We start from the raw sequence: 12,941 nt of genomic DNA, 5'->3' as shown, positions 1-12,941 counted from the left end.
AACATTCATTCTTCCAGCTCCAGCTCCAGCGACTCTAAGTCCAAGTTCCTTCCACAAACAGAAACACACAGCAGTGCACACAGCAACTGACTTGTGAGCTGCAATAACAACAACAACAACAACAACATAGAAGATACATAGATACCGGTATCCAATATGTATACGAATACGTAGCCCAAGCCTTGCGATCGGCGAGCTCTTCCATGTACTCCGGAGTCTCGAGAACGAGAAGAGGAGGCGATGAATCCGCGGCGGCGGCGAACGGGTTAAGACATTCTGAGTCAGTCGGTAGACCGGTCGGTAAACGTTTTAATGCTGGTTAGGTAGCCTCGAACAGGAGTGGTGGTACTGGTCACAGGTGGGGCCGAGGCAGGGTCAGGTAAGGTAGCATCGAGCGTGATAAGAGACCGCGCGTTTAGCCTCGACTATGTGTGTAGCATATACCTCTACCTGGCTGTACCTGGCCAAGGCATCCTCCTCAGTATTGGTGAAAGATACACGTCTTTACACGAGTTCCATCGCTTATGTGGTCGTATACATACTTCTTGTGTAGAGGTTCTACCTCCACCACCTTCGCCACCTTACCTACTCTGCGCTCTCTGTTTGCCCTCCATCACGCACGTAGAACCGGAGCCACCGCCAGGTAGCACTCATGTCGAACTAATCGATCTTTTCGCTCGATCACACAGAGTCCAAGTCCCTCTCTATAAGCAACGCGGATATACGTATAGTTCGACCTATGTTTTCAAAGTCGCGTTTTCCATATTTTTTTATCGTACAAAAATTTGGTATTTTTTGACTAAATTTCGAGTGATTTTCGTCCCCCTTTTTTTCATTTTTAATTCAATTTTTACGTAATTTTTTTCGCTCCGTTTTTTGGTGATTGTGACTAGTGATTTTGTTCGTGTTTTTGTTCATGTTGTTGATGTTATTATTGTGCGTGTTTCTATTTTCGTGAATCGTATATTTGCGCGAGATTTTTTTTTTTTTTTTTGGTGTACTGATTCGTCTGTTTTGTTGGAAATTATTGTGATTTTTACGCGTTTTTTGATTCGATTCGAGACGATTCGAATGTGTCGCGATTGTTTTATGATCGTTGTTTGTTTTAGTGCAGTGTGACGACTACTTTGATCGTGCGAATGATCGCGATGTGTTTGGTGTGTGTTGACGACAATTGTGATCGTCAAACTTGAGCTGGAGGTTCATGCCAAAAATCACCCACAAGAGGTTGTTTATTTAGCCAGGGAGTAAAAAGGTGAGTGTCACAGAACGATCTACACATTTTGAGGGAAATTGATAGAAAAATGATCGGTAAACCTTACATATTGCTCCCCCCTTCCATTTGAGACATTTAGTGAGTTGGAATGAACTTCACACTGGATCATTGAATTATCCCATAAATATCTGCAGAACTTACCCCTTTCCCCTCTGGTAGGCCAAGTTTGGAGAATTCTTCATTGGACAAGTTCAAGTGAACTTTCAAACCAGATCATTTGATTAGAATGCTCTCAAGTTGCCTATCCTGTGAAATTTTTTATTTAATTCAATCCTCCAAGAAATTGAACATTTAGATTTAGACGTATTCTTTAAAAAAACGATTCTCACTTCTTTTTGACAAACGAAGATGGTTTCTTGAACAGTGAGGAAACTATAAGTAAACACTTTGAAAAATTGAAACAGCATTCTGAAATACCTATACTGCTCTGGAAAAATTTTCAAATTTCCGAATTTTGGAACATTGCCTACCACATGAAATTCTTCGAAATCCAGTACCCTAAAAAACTGGCCAAAGAAAGTGCCCAGCACTTTCAAAAAATGCCTGATGTGTTCTGACTTAAATCAATTTCGAGTAAATGTAAACAAAAATTAAAAGAGTATCGATCTAAAAATCAACGCTTTTCGGAATTTCAAAATTTCCGAATTTTGGAACCATTTTCGAAACGAAATTCAAATTTAGTCCTAGAGTATCAAATTAGGTGGAATCAAGATACCTATATAGGTATCTAATTGAAATTTCTTCCATTCTTTTTTCTCATCAAAGTTGCTTCAAAATAATGAAAATTTTACAAAAGTTGATTCAAAATAATGCACAAGTTTGAATTTTCTGAAAGTAATCCTCGTTTTCTTCAAAAGTTTACTCGAGTAAGTACAATTCGACCAAAATTGAATGAAAATTACCCCCCCTCCTTCCACTTACTTTTTTAGGAAACAATACCTGCTCTTTTTCCTCATCTCCTCCTTCTCTCCCACCCCTTCCCTCACTTCCTCACTTCCTCACAGATTGTCCTCAAATGCAATTCAGACTAAAATTGGTGGCAAAAAGCCAAAGTTTGAAAATTTCGTAAATAATCCTGGATTCTCCTCTTCTTTATGTATTTCTTCAAAGTTGCCTCAAATATAACTTGCATAAATAAAAATTAATTTCGAAAAAAATATCCAAAATTTGAACTTTTTGATAAACGTTTCGAGTATTTTTCCTTTTTCTACGTTTTTTCAAACTTGATACAATTTTTTTCTAAATTCAAATAATTACTCGATCGAAGTAGGTATTTGTGTTGTGGAACAATATCTACTCTTTTCTCCTCCCTCCCTCCCTAAGGTATCCTTTCAAATTTTATAAAATGCAATTTTTAGTAACCAAAAGTTGATGAGAGATGTCCAAAATTTCAATATGAGAAAAATTTCAATTTTTTGCTTTTTCAATTTCTCCAAAGTTGCCTCAAAATTTGAGATTACAAAAAAAAAAAATGGTTTCAAAAAATTGTCTGATTTTGAATGTTTTGACATGAATTTTCTCTTTAGTAACTTTTCTCTTCCTCCTACTTTTCCTCAGCTGCTGCTTCTTTAAAATCATCATAAATATAAGTACTTAAGAATAATTTCTACAAAAATTGATTTCAAAAAATGTCAAAGATTTTAAGTATGTGACAACTTTTTTGCCATTTTCTTTCCTGCTCCTTTCCCTCCTTTCCCTCATTCTCCTCCTCCTTCTTCGTAAAAATACCTCAAATATACAATCAATTTTTACTAAAATTAATTTAAAAAGTTTTGCTTTTTTTAGATCATTTTCTTGTTTGATTCTTTTTTTCTTTCCTTCTTCCTCCTTCCCTTCTTTCTCCTCCTTCTCCAAGACTGCCTCAAATACGAACAATTTCGGGAGAAATTAATTTCAAAAAAAGCCTGAAATCTGAATTTTTTGAGATCACTTTCCTTTTTGATTCATTTTTCCTTCTACTCCTCCTTCTACTCCTCCTACTCCAAAATTGTCTCCAATTCATCAAAAAATTTCTTGAATTTGATTTTTTTGAGAAACTTTACAAGTTTTTTTCTTTTTTTCCTGCTCCACAATGTTGCCTCAAACACATTCACTACAAAAACTGATTTTAAAATGGCCAAAATTTGAAATTTTCGAGAAAAATTCCCCTTTATATTCTTTTCTCTTCGCCTCCAAAGCTTTTTCAAAAATCTACAATTTAGATTAAAATTGAGCCAACATTTTTTTTGAAAATTTAAATTTTCTTTGAAATTTTCTGACTTTTTGCATTCTTTTTCCTTTTTTTCAAAACTTGTCTAAAATACGAGTAATCTTACAATTTGTATAAAATTTTATCAAGAAATCCAAAAACAATTTTTCAAAGTTTGATCCAAAATATTGTCAAATTTAGACTTCTCTGAGGAAGATTTTCGATCTTTTCCCCATTTTTTGAAATCTGTAACCAAGTTTCAATTTTTGATGAACGATATTTGTTCTTCTCCCCCCCCCCATTTCTTCTCCCAAAAATCAGATTCAGAAATCATTAAAATGTAACAGAACTTTCGAGAGCATTTCTGGTCGAAGGTACCTCGTTTTACCTCCTTCTCTCCACCATGGTATAGCTTTTTATTCTTCATATATTTATCAAGACCTTTAAAAACAGGGCGACCAAAAAGTTTTTCACGTCGTGATAGGTACATTTTTATAAATCAAATTTCAGCGATAAGATTGAGGAGACAAAAAAAAATGAAAAATGAAAATAAAATTATCTGCCAATGTACAATGCCATTTTTTCAAAAAAAAAAAAAAAAAAACTTTTTTACATCTCAAGATCTAAGATTAATTACAATTTTTCTATAGGTACCAAATTTTTATTATTTGGAGAATTGATTTTGCCAATACGAAAAAAATTATCTATTCCCTCTACTTGAACAGCCTTTTTCTATATTTTTGTATTACTGAAATTTAAATAGGGCACTTGGAAATCAAATTTAAATTTTAGTACATTATCATTTTTTAAAAATTGCTCTCTAATACCTATTTGAAGATTAAGAATTTAAAAGGGAATACAGTGATTTAGATTTGATCAAGCCAAAGCAGTCCGTTGAATTCTGATTGCAATTTCATCATTTTTCCAACTTTCCTTCATGTGAGATTTTTTTTTAAATTTTTTAAAAATTGAATACCTACCTACTTTGCCAGCATAAAAAAAATCAAGTTGGCTTCCCTCTTCATTTTCTTCCTCTCTCCAAGTTCAGATCACTCTGAACAGTGAAACGAGCTAATCAAAATTAAATAGAACAGTTGATTTCTGAAATTAATCTTTTCAACCAAAATTTCTTCTATACTTCTCTTAAGCAATATTCAAGGTTTTAATCTCGTTGAATTTTTCAAATTCTGGGATTCGAAAAAAAATTCTCCGAATGGTAATTTTTACCTACCACTAACCCAACTCAATCCTTTCTCCCTCCCCCCTCCCCTTTTCATGAGTTCAATTCACAAACACTTAATTCTACTCAAACTTGAATAAACTTTTCAGAAAGACACGATAAAGAAGCCAAGTTTTCATCGTATTTACTCTAAAGATCTACTCGTACTAATATAATCCGAATCGAAAAATTTGACCTAAAAACCGACCCAAAGAGCAAAGACCTAGCATTCGAACTGCGAACTGCGAACCTTGGTAATCCACACACAAAAGGGCTCGTACTGAATATACATACGTGCTTAAGTCGTTGAAAATATACTTATGCGTTTCAGATAAGAAAATATACCAATGACTTACCTACCGACAGGGTTTGAGTTAGCTTGCTTCTTATCTTTTGCCCTATAAAACATATTATGTGTAGTGCACTTATACGATATCCGCAAGTGTAGGTAAAATACTCGTATAGCATCGTATAGAATTCCTGGAACAGAAAAACCATAATACACAGAATTAATACCTCTATATAGCGAAGTTGCCGTTGGCAAATAAAAATAAGAGGCATGAGAAACTAGAATCTTTTAGGATCAAAATACCCGCAAGTATCGTAGTTCGTCAACTCCCAATCTATGTTTGGTTGGTTAGCGCATATTTTGGGAAGATGCGAAAGGAAATCTTTTTTTTTGAAGTTCTTACATTTTTAAGCTTAGCCACAAAATCAGGTATTTTCAGTTTTGACAATTTTTAACTCATCAAAACTCTCAACAAATGATGCCTCGATTTCATAATATTTTCATCGTGCACTGTTATAAATTTTTTCTGCACAAAGACAGAGATTGGGAGGACTGAGGGGGGAGGTCCATGGCCAAACTTTCGAAAAACACCCACGTATCAGACACAGATATTCAATTAACCACTGCATGAAGAATCTTTCACCTCGATAAAATAGTCCAGATACTCTCGTAAGTAAAGGTACCTATACCTACATATGTATCTAGAGCTGCATACGCATAGAAAAGTATGCAGCTGGGTGAAAAGAGGGCGGGACACGTAGAAACGAATTCTTCGGTTAATTAGAATACCGCTCAGCTTCGCTCGACTATGTTATAATTTCTTTTCGAAACGACCGTCAGTCTCTCGCTCTCTTCTTCTTGTTCGGTTTTAAAAGTCGTTGCCTTCGTCATCACCATCATCAGCATCGTCGTCCTCATGTATTTGTATGTAGAAAACACAACACAATTGATTCTCACGCTCCTTCACAGCTGTGGTACGTAATTTGTAGGTATGTAGTAGCAGATTCTTGGAATATAGGAAATGATATTAGCCAGATAAAATCCCATCATTTATGGTATAAAGGTGAAAAAGATATCCTCTTTCGTTTACGAAGAAATTAGATTGACATTAATTTCTCTCGTTACGTAAGATATGGAGAAGCTCATCAGGAGGAGATGGGGAGGGGGGAGGGAGAGTAGAAATTTTCATATGCATATAGTAGAAATTTAATTGGAATTATATACCTACTTATCTAATATACTTGTAGGTGCCCATATCAAAATCTGTGCACAGCATTCCTGAAATTTGGGAAATGAAATTTTAATTTACATGTCAAGAATTCCAAACTCGTCAATACTGGCCACGCCAGTATAACACTTCTCTTTTCGTTTTTTGAAGTCGTAAAATTCCATCCCATTATCGTTCGAGCTCACCCCTCCCCCTCTCCAACCAAGATCTTCAAAATACCAAAAATCCACCTTCTCATCATAGTACAAGTATGTAGAAAAATTAGGCAATTTTTTAAAATAAAATGTAATTTTTTGTGAAAAAATGTGACAACTTTCTGAAAAAAAATGTAACAATTTTCTCTGAAAAAATGTGGCAATTTTTGTTCGAAAAAAAGGCAAATTTTAGTGAAAAAATGATACAATGCTTGTTTGAAAAAAATGTGACAATTTTCAGTGAAAAAATGTGACAGTTTTAAGTGAAAAAATGTAACAGTTTTCAGTGAAAAAAATGTGACAATTTCAAGTGAAAAAATGTGGCAGTTTTCAGTGAAAAAGTGTGATAGTTTTCAGTGAAAAAAATGTGACAATTCTGCGTTGAAAATATATAACAATTTTCAATTCACAAAATGTGACAAGTTTTTGTGAAAAAATGCCACAATTTTCAGTGAAAAACAATGTGACAATTTTCAGAGAAAGATGAAATGTGAAAATTTTCAGTGAAAAAATGTGACAATTTTTAATTTAAAAAAGGTGACAATTTTTAATTCAAAAAAGTGTCATTTTCGTTAAAAAAAAATGACAATTTTCAATTTAAAGATGAGATGAGATGATGATTTATTACTTGGATCAGTCCTTTTAGACTAAGTATGTGACAATTTTGGGTGAAAAAATGTGATAATTTTTGGTGAAAAAAATGTGACAATTTTTGGGGGAAAAAATGTGACAATTTTTGGTGGAAAAAAATGTGACAATCTTCGTTGCAAAAAATGACAAATTTTGAAGAAAAAATGTTACCATTTTTGTTGAAATAAACATGACAATTTTCAGTAAAAAGAATATAGATATTTTCGTTGAAAAAATATGACAGTTTCTAATTTAAAAGTGTGTGACAAGTTTTAGAGAAAAAAATGCGACAACTTCAAGTAAAAAAATGTGAAAATTTTCATTGAAAAAAAACTGGCAAATTTTGGTAAAAAAATGTTACAAATCTTGTGGTAAAAAATATGACAATTTTTGATTTAAAAAATGAGGTAATTTTCGTTGAAAATAGCGACACATATTTGTGAAAAAATGTGACAATTTCGGTTGAAAAAAATGTGATAATTTTCAATTTGAAAAATGTGACAAGTTTTAGTGAAAATATGCAGCAATTTTTGTGAAAATAATAAGACGATTCTCAGTTCAAAAATGTAGCAATTTTTAGTAAAAAAAATTGTTAATTCTCAGTGAAAAAATGTAACAATTTTTACTGTAAAAAAGGTGGAAATTCTCGTTGAAAAAAAGTAAAAAATAGGCTATTAGTGACCGAATTCTGTTTGAAAAAAAAATGTGACAAATTTTCAGTGAAAAAGAGGCAGTTTTTGTTAAAAAGTACATATAAGTAGGTATGACAATTTTCAACTTGAAAATGTGAAAAGTTCTTGTAAAAAAATGAGACAATTTTCAAAGAAAAAAATGCTACAGTTCTTGTTGAAAAACATGTGACATTTTTCAGCAAAAAAATGTGGACATTTTAAATGAAAAAAAATTGGCAGCTTCCTTTGAAATAAATATGACAATTTTCAATTTGAAAAATGTTACAAGATTTAGTGAAAATATGCTGCAATTTTTATTAAAAACAAAGTGACAATTTTCAGTGAAAATATGTGGCAATTTTGCGTTGAATAAAATGTGACAATTATTAATTTACAAAATAAGACAAGTTTTTGTGAAAAAATGCAAAAATTTTTAGTGAAAAATAATGTGACAATTTTCAGTGAAAAAAAAATGTGCCAATTTTCAGTGAAAATGAGTGGTAATTATCAGTGAAAATATGTGCCAATATTCAGTGAAAATGAGTGCCAATTTTCAGTGAAAATGAGTGCCAATTTTCAGTGAAAATGAGTGCCAATTATCAGTGAAAATATGTGGCAATTTTGCGTTGAATAAAATATGACAATTTTCAATTTATAAAATGAGACAAGTTTTTGTGAAAAAAATGCGAAAATTTTTAGTGAAAAATAATGTGACAATTTTCAGTGAAAATAATACAGTGACAATTTTCAGTGAAAATAATGTGACAATTCTCAGTGAAAATAATGTGACAATTTTCAGTGAAAATATGTGCCAATTTTCAGTGAAAATATGTGACAATTCTGCGTTGAAAAAATATGACAATTTTCAATTTACAAAATGTGACAAGTTTTTGTGAAAAAATTCCACAATTTTCAGAGAAAGATGAAATGTGAAAATTTTCAGTGAAAAAAATGTTTCAATTTTGGTTTAAAAAAAATAATGTAAATGTGATGTGACAGTTTTCAGTGAAAAAAATGATGCAATTTTCAATGAAAGAAAACAAAATCTACCTTCACATCATCTTCATTCATCTGTACCAAAAATTTCCACTAAAAATTCTAAATCCGTTTGTTTTTTGTACTCACCAACACTACATACACCCAAGTTATCTCTAGCACCGTTATTTTTATCCGCACTCCCCCGCTTCCTCATCTACGCCGTTCTTTTAGCCAAATTAACCGCACATATCACAGCATCAAAGAACACACACTCTACCTCAGTACCTAATACCTACATATAGGTAGTTCGTAAAAAAAAAAAAAACGCACACACAGCCATAAACGTGCGACCAAACATCGACCTTGCTTCTCTCCACGGTCCACCATCTAAAACCTCATCCGCGAATAGGCGAATTAGCCCCACAGCATTCATAAAACCGCCCGTATATGTTTTTATAGTATCTCCCTCTCTCTTTCTCTCAAGACTTGATCGTCTTCTTCATGGTCCGGGTCGTTTATACGATGAGTATGAGTACCTATTCGTACAACTGGCAACACATCTTTATACTTAGTGATCGGATGGCGCAAATTAGATCTCAATATCGCCCATACAATCTGACTGAATCTTTGACCACTCGGATGATACCCGAAGAGTGAGAGAGATGTGAGGCTGTGAGCTGGTCGTCTAAAGTATAATCGTTTTAATTTTATCGCGTAAATGTGTTTTTACAGTGTAGCTAGGTATAGGTATCGTGAGAGCGAGAGAGAAAGAGATGACAAATCGTGTATTTAGAAACCAGTTTCATTTTATGCCGAGAAATAGATAATACCTTATGTATTAGATAGAAAGAGAGGTAACATACACAGGCAGCATACCACAAGATCCGACCAGACCTGGAGAATGTATTTAGATACCAGGTTATAAGCCTTATATACTTATTTATTAATAATAAAAAAATTTAAATTTCAAATTGTTCCTGTGTACTTGGCCTATACGTATGCTATAGAAGTACGAGTAGGTACATCCCTTCAGGGTAAAACTAATACTCGAGATGTAATAACCAGTTGCATAATTACATATCCACCGTCGTCAGGGGTAGATAACTAAATGATTTATTCGATCAAATGCCTCACAGATCGAACTTCTCTTCATCCTCCTCTCTAAAACTTCCAGATAATAATTCGCAAAAGGATCATTCATTACACATCAAATCGTCGAGCTCTTTGAACTTGGAGCCAAAAATTTTTTTAAAGCATTTCTTTCATGGTAGATCTCGATGAGAGATGAAAAATGATGCGAACTGCAGCTCTCAAAGTGAATTTGCAGGAGAAATAGGGGAGCTCAAAATTTCCATTATGGGGAAAGTATGGATATTTTGAAGTTGGATTGAAAGCAATCAATCATTTTCTGTCACCAATAATTTGACTTTGGGGTACCAAACATGGATTTTTTCAAAATGTGACAAGGTTCAGTGAAAAAATGCGACAATTTTCAGTGAAAAAGTGTGAAATATTTTTAGTGAAAAAAGGTGACAATTTCCAGTGAAAAAGTGTGAATATTTTTAGAAAAAAAAATGTGAAAATTTTCACTAAACTGTAAGTAAAGATTTTCGATTAGAAAATTCGGCAATGCTTGTTGAAAAAAGTGGTAATTTTCACTGTAAAAAATGTGTTGAAATCCGGTGAAAAAATGCGACAATTTTTAGTAAAAAAATGTGACAATTTCCAGTGAAAAAGTGCGAATATTTTTAATGAAAAAAATGTGATAATTTTCAATAAAAAAATGTAACAATTTTTTACCAAAAAATTTGGCAATTCTTGTTGAAAAAAGTGGAAATTTTCAATGTAAAAAACGTGTCAAGTTTTAGTGACAAACGCGACCGTTTTTAGAAAAAAAATATGATTATTTTTGATGAAAAAATGTGATGATATTCATTTAAAAAAATAATATGACGATGTTTGGTAAAAAAAATGAGACAAATTTTGCTGAAAAAATTGTGATTATCCTTGATGAAAAAATGTAACGAGTTTCAGTGAAAAAATGCAACCGTTTTTAGTGAAAAAAATATGATTTCTTTTGATGAAAAAATGCGACAATTTTTTAGTGACAAAATGTGACAATTTTTAGTATCTAAAAAAATGCAACATAAAAAAATGTGAATATTTCTTGTGAAAAAATGAATTTTCACTGAAAAAATTCAAAGATTTTTTGATTAGAACATTTTTCTATTCAAAAATGTGCCGAGTTTCAGCGAAAATTGTGACAATTTTCAGTGAAAAATGTGGCAATTTTCAGTGAAAAATGTGGCAATTTTCAGTGAAAAAATGTGAATATTTTTTGATCAGAAAATTGGGCAATTCTTGTTTAAAAAAAGTGTCCATTTTCAATGTAAAAAATGCATTGAGTTTCACCAAAAAGTGCAAAAATTTTCAGTGAAAAAATGTGATAAATTTCAGTGCAAAAGGTTCACAATTTTCAGTGAAAAAAATGTCACAATTTTCAGTGAAAAAATGTTACAATTCTCAATGAGAAATGTAACAATTTTCAGTGAAAAAGTGTAACAATTTTCAGTGAAAAAGTGTCACAATTTTCAGTGAAAAAGTGTCACAATTTTCAGTGAAAAAGTGTCACAATTTTCAGTGAAAAAAGTCACAATTTTTCAGTGAAAAAATGTCACAATTCTCAAAGAAAAATGTCACAATTTTCAGTGGAAAAAATGTCACAATTTTCAGTGGAAAAAATGTCAATTTTCAGTGAAAAAAATGTCAATTTTCAGTGAAAAAATGTCAATTTTCAGTGAAATAATGTGAATATTTTTAGTGAAAAAAATGATTTTTCACTGAAAATATGTAAAGATTTCTGTTCAGAAAACTTGGCAATTCTTATTGAAAAAAAAGTGTTGATTTTCAATGTAAAAAATGTGTTGAGTTTCACCAAATAGTGCGACAATTTTCAGTGAAAAAATGTGATAACTTTCAGTGAAAAGATGTGCTAATTTTCAGTGAAAAAATGTCACAATTTTCAGTGAAAAAAATGTGACAATTTTCACTTAAAAAATGCAACGATTTTTAATGAGAAAATTTGTCAATTTTTGTTCAAAATAAGTGGAAATTTTCGATTCAAAGAATTTGACGAGTCTTAGTGAAAAAAATGTGACTGTTTTCATTGAAAAAATGCAAAAAATTTTCATGATAAAATGTGACAATTTCAAGTGAAAAGAAAAATGTGACAGTTTCACTATTTCAATGTGAGAAATGACAATTTTTTGTGAACACAGTGACTATTTATTATTATGTACTACAAACTTCTACATATAATGAAAATAATGTAGTCATTTTTAGTTGAAATACCAAAAATAAAAATTGATTTATTTACTTGAATTAGGTTTCATTCTTTTTTCGGGAGAGGGTGGATCTTTTGTCTCTTAATTTATTTGACATAATTATGCATGAATGACTTTTTCATGACTTGCATGACCACTCTTGACCAAATGCAAACCTTTTGCTTGCATTTGTAAAACTTTCATGATCTGCTGCCCTGTTAAATGAAGAATACAATGACGTTTTTTTCTTTTAAAAAATCATCAAATCGAGGTGATACATTCTCAAACCCAATAATTCTGAAAAAGCTCCACACCATACACAAAATCAAGCAAATACAGAAACATATTCTCAAAAAACAGGTAGCTCTAGCTTCGAAGGAAGTAAAAAAGAATCACTATTTTGGCTCACATTTCACCCGTTCGTTACTCGTCCCAGTTCAAGATTCAATCGAACGATTACTTCTCATTTATACAGCATCAACTTCAACTTATCAATCTCTAGAAGTCCTTGCTCGTGTCCTATTCCATCATCACATCTTCGAGTATCAATATTCGATATCCGCGTTCTGTGTGTGGTTGCATCTGCGATGACATTTCTACGGCGCCAAAACTATTAAACCGGACTATCTGTTAGGTCGTTTTTATGAGATTCGTGTCGCGTCATCGACGACGACGACGACGACGATGGCTCACACGTCAACCGAGAGGAGGAAAAAAACACCTCTTTCGAGTCTCGAAATCTAATCAGATTTAAATAGCACTCTGCGAGAGATGTCTTATTAAAAAAAATAAAATAAAAAAAATAAACGCGAAAATAACCTAACGATTTCCGTTACTTATATGCACGAATCAAACACACGCGTGTGCTGGTGCTTGCGCCTTCATCGCCCTAAAGAAGTAATCGAATCGCCCAAAACCAATGCATATGTTGTATAGGAATAAAAA

General features: G+C 32.3%; 1 protein-coding gene across 1 annotated transcript in view; it reads left to right on the top strand.

Annotated features, from left to right (window-relative positions):
* Window positions 1-475: 475 nt before the first annotated feature.
* The window catches only part of LOC135842483 (protein bowel-like), an 81,623-nt gene continuing 69,157 nt past the window's right edge, over window positions 476-12,941 (top strand). The window contains exon 1 of the mRNA XM_065359963.1: window positions 476-1,255. The gene's annotated coding sequence lies outside the window, so the exon portion shown is untranslated. The remainder of the gene's footprint in view (window positions 1,256-12,941) is intronic.

The sequence above is a fragment of the Planococcus citri genome, chromosome 4, assembly GCF_950023065.1.
Source record: "Planococcus citri chromosome 4, ihPlaCitr1.1, whole genome shotgun sequence".
NCBI classification, from domain to species: Eukaryota; Metazoa; Arthropoda; class Insecta; order Hemiptera; family Pseudococcidae; genus Planococcus; species Planococcus citri.
This window is presented reverse-complemented; position numbering and strand designations above follow the sequence as displayed.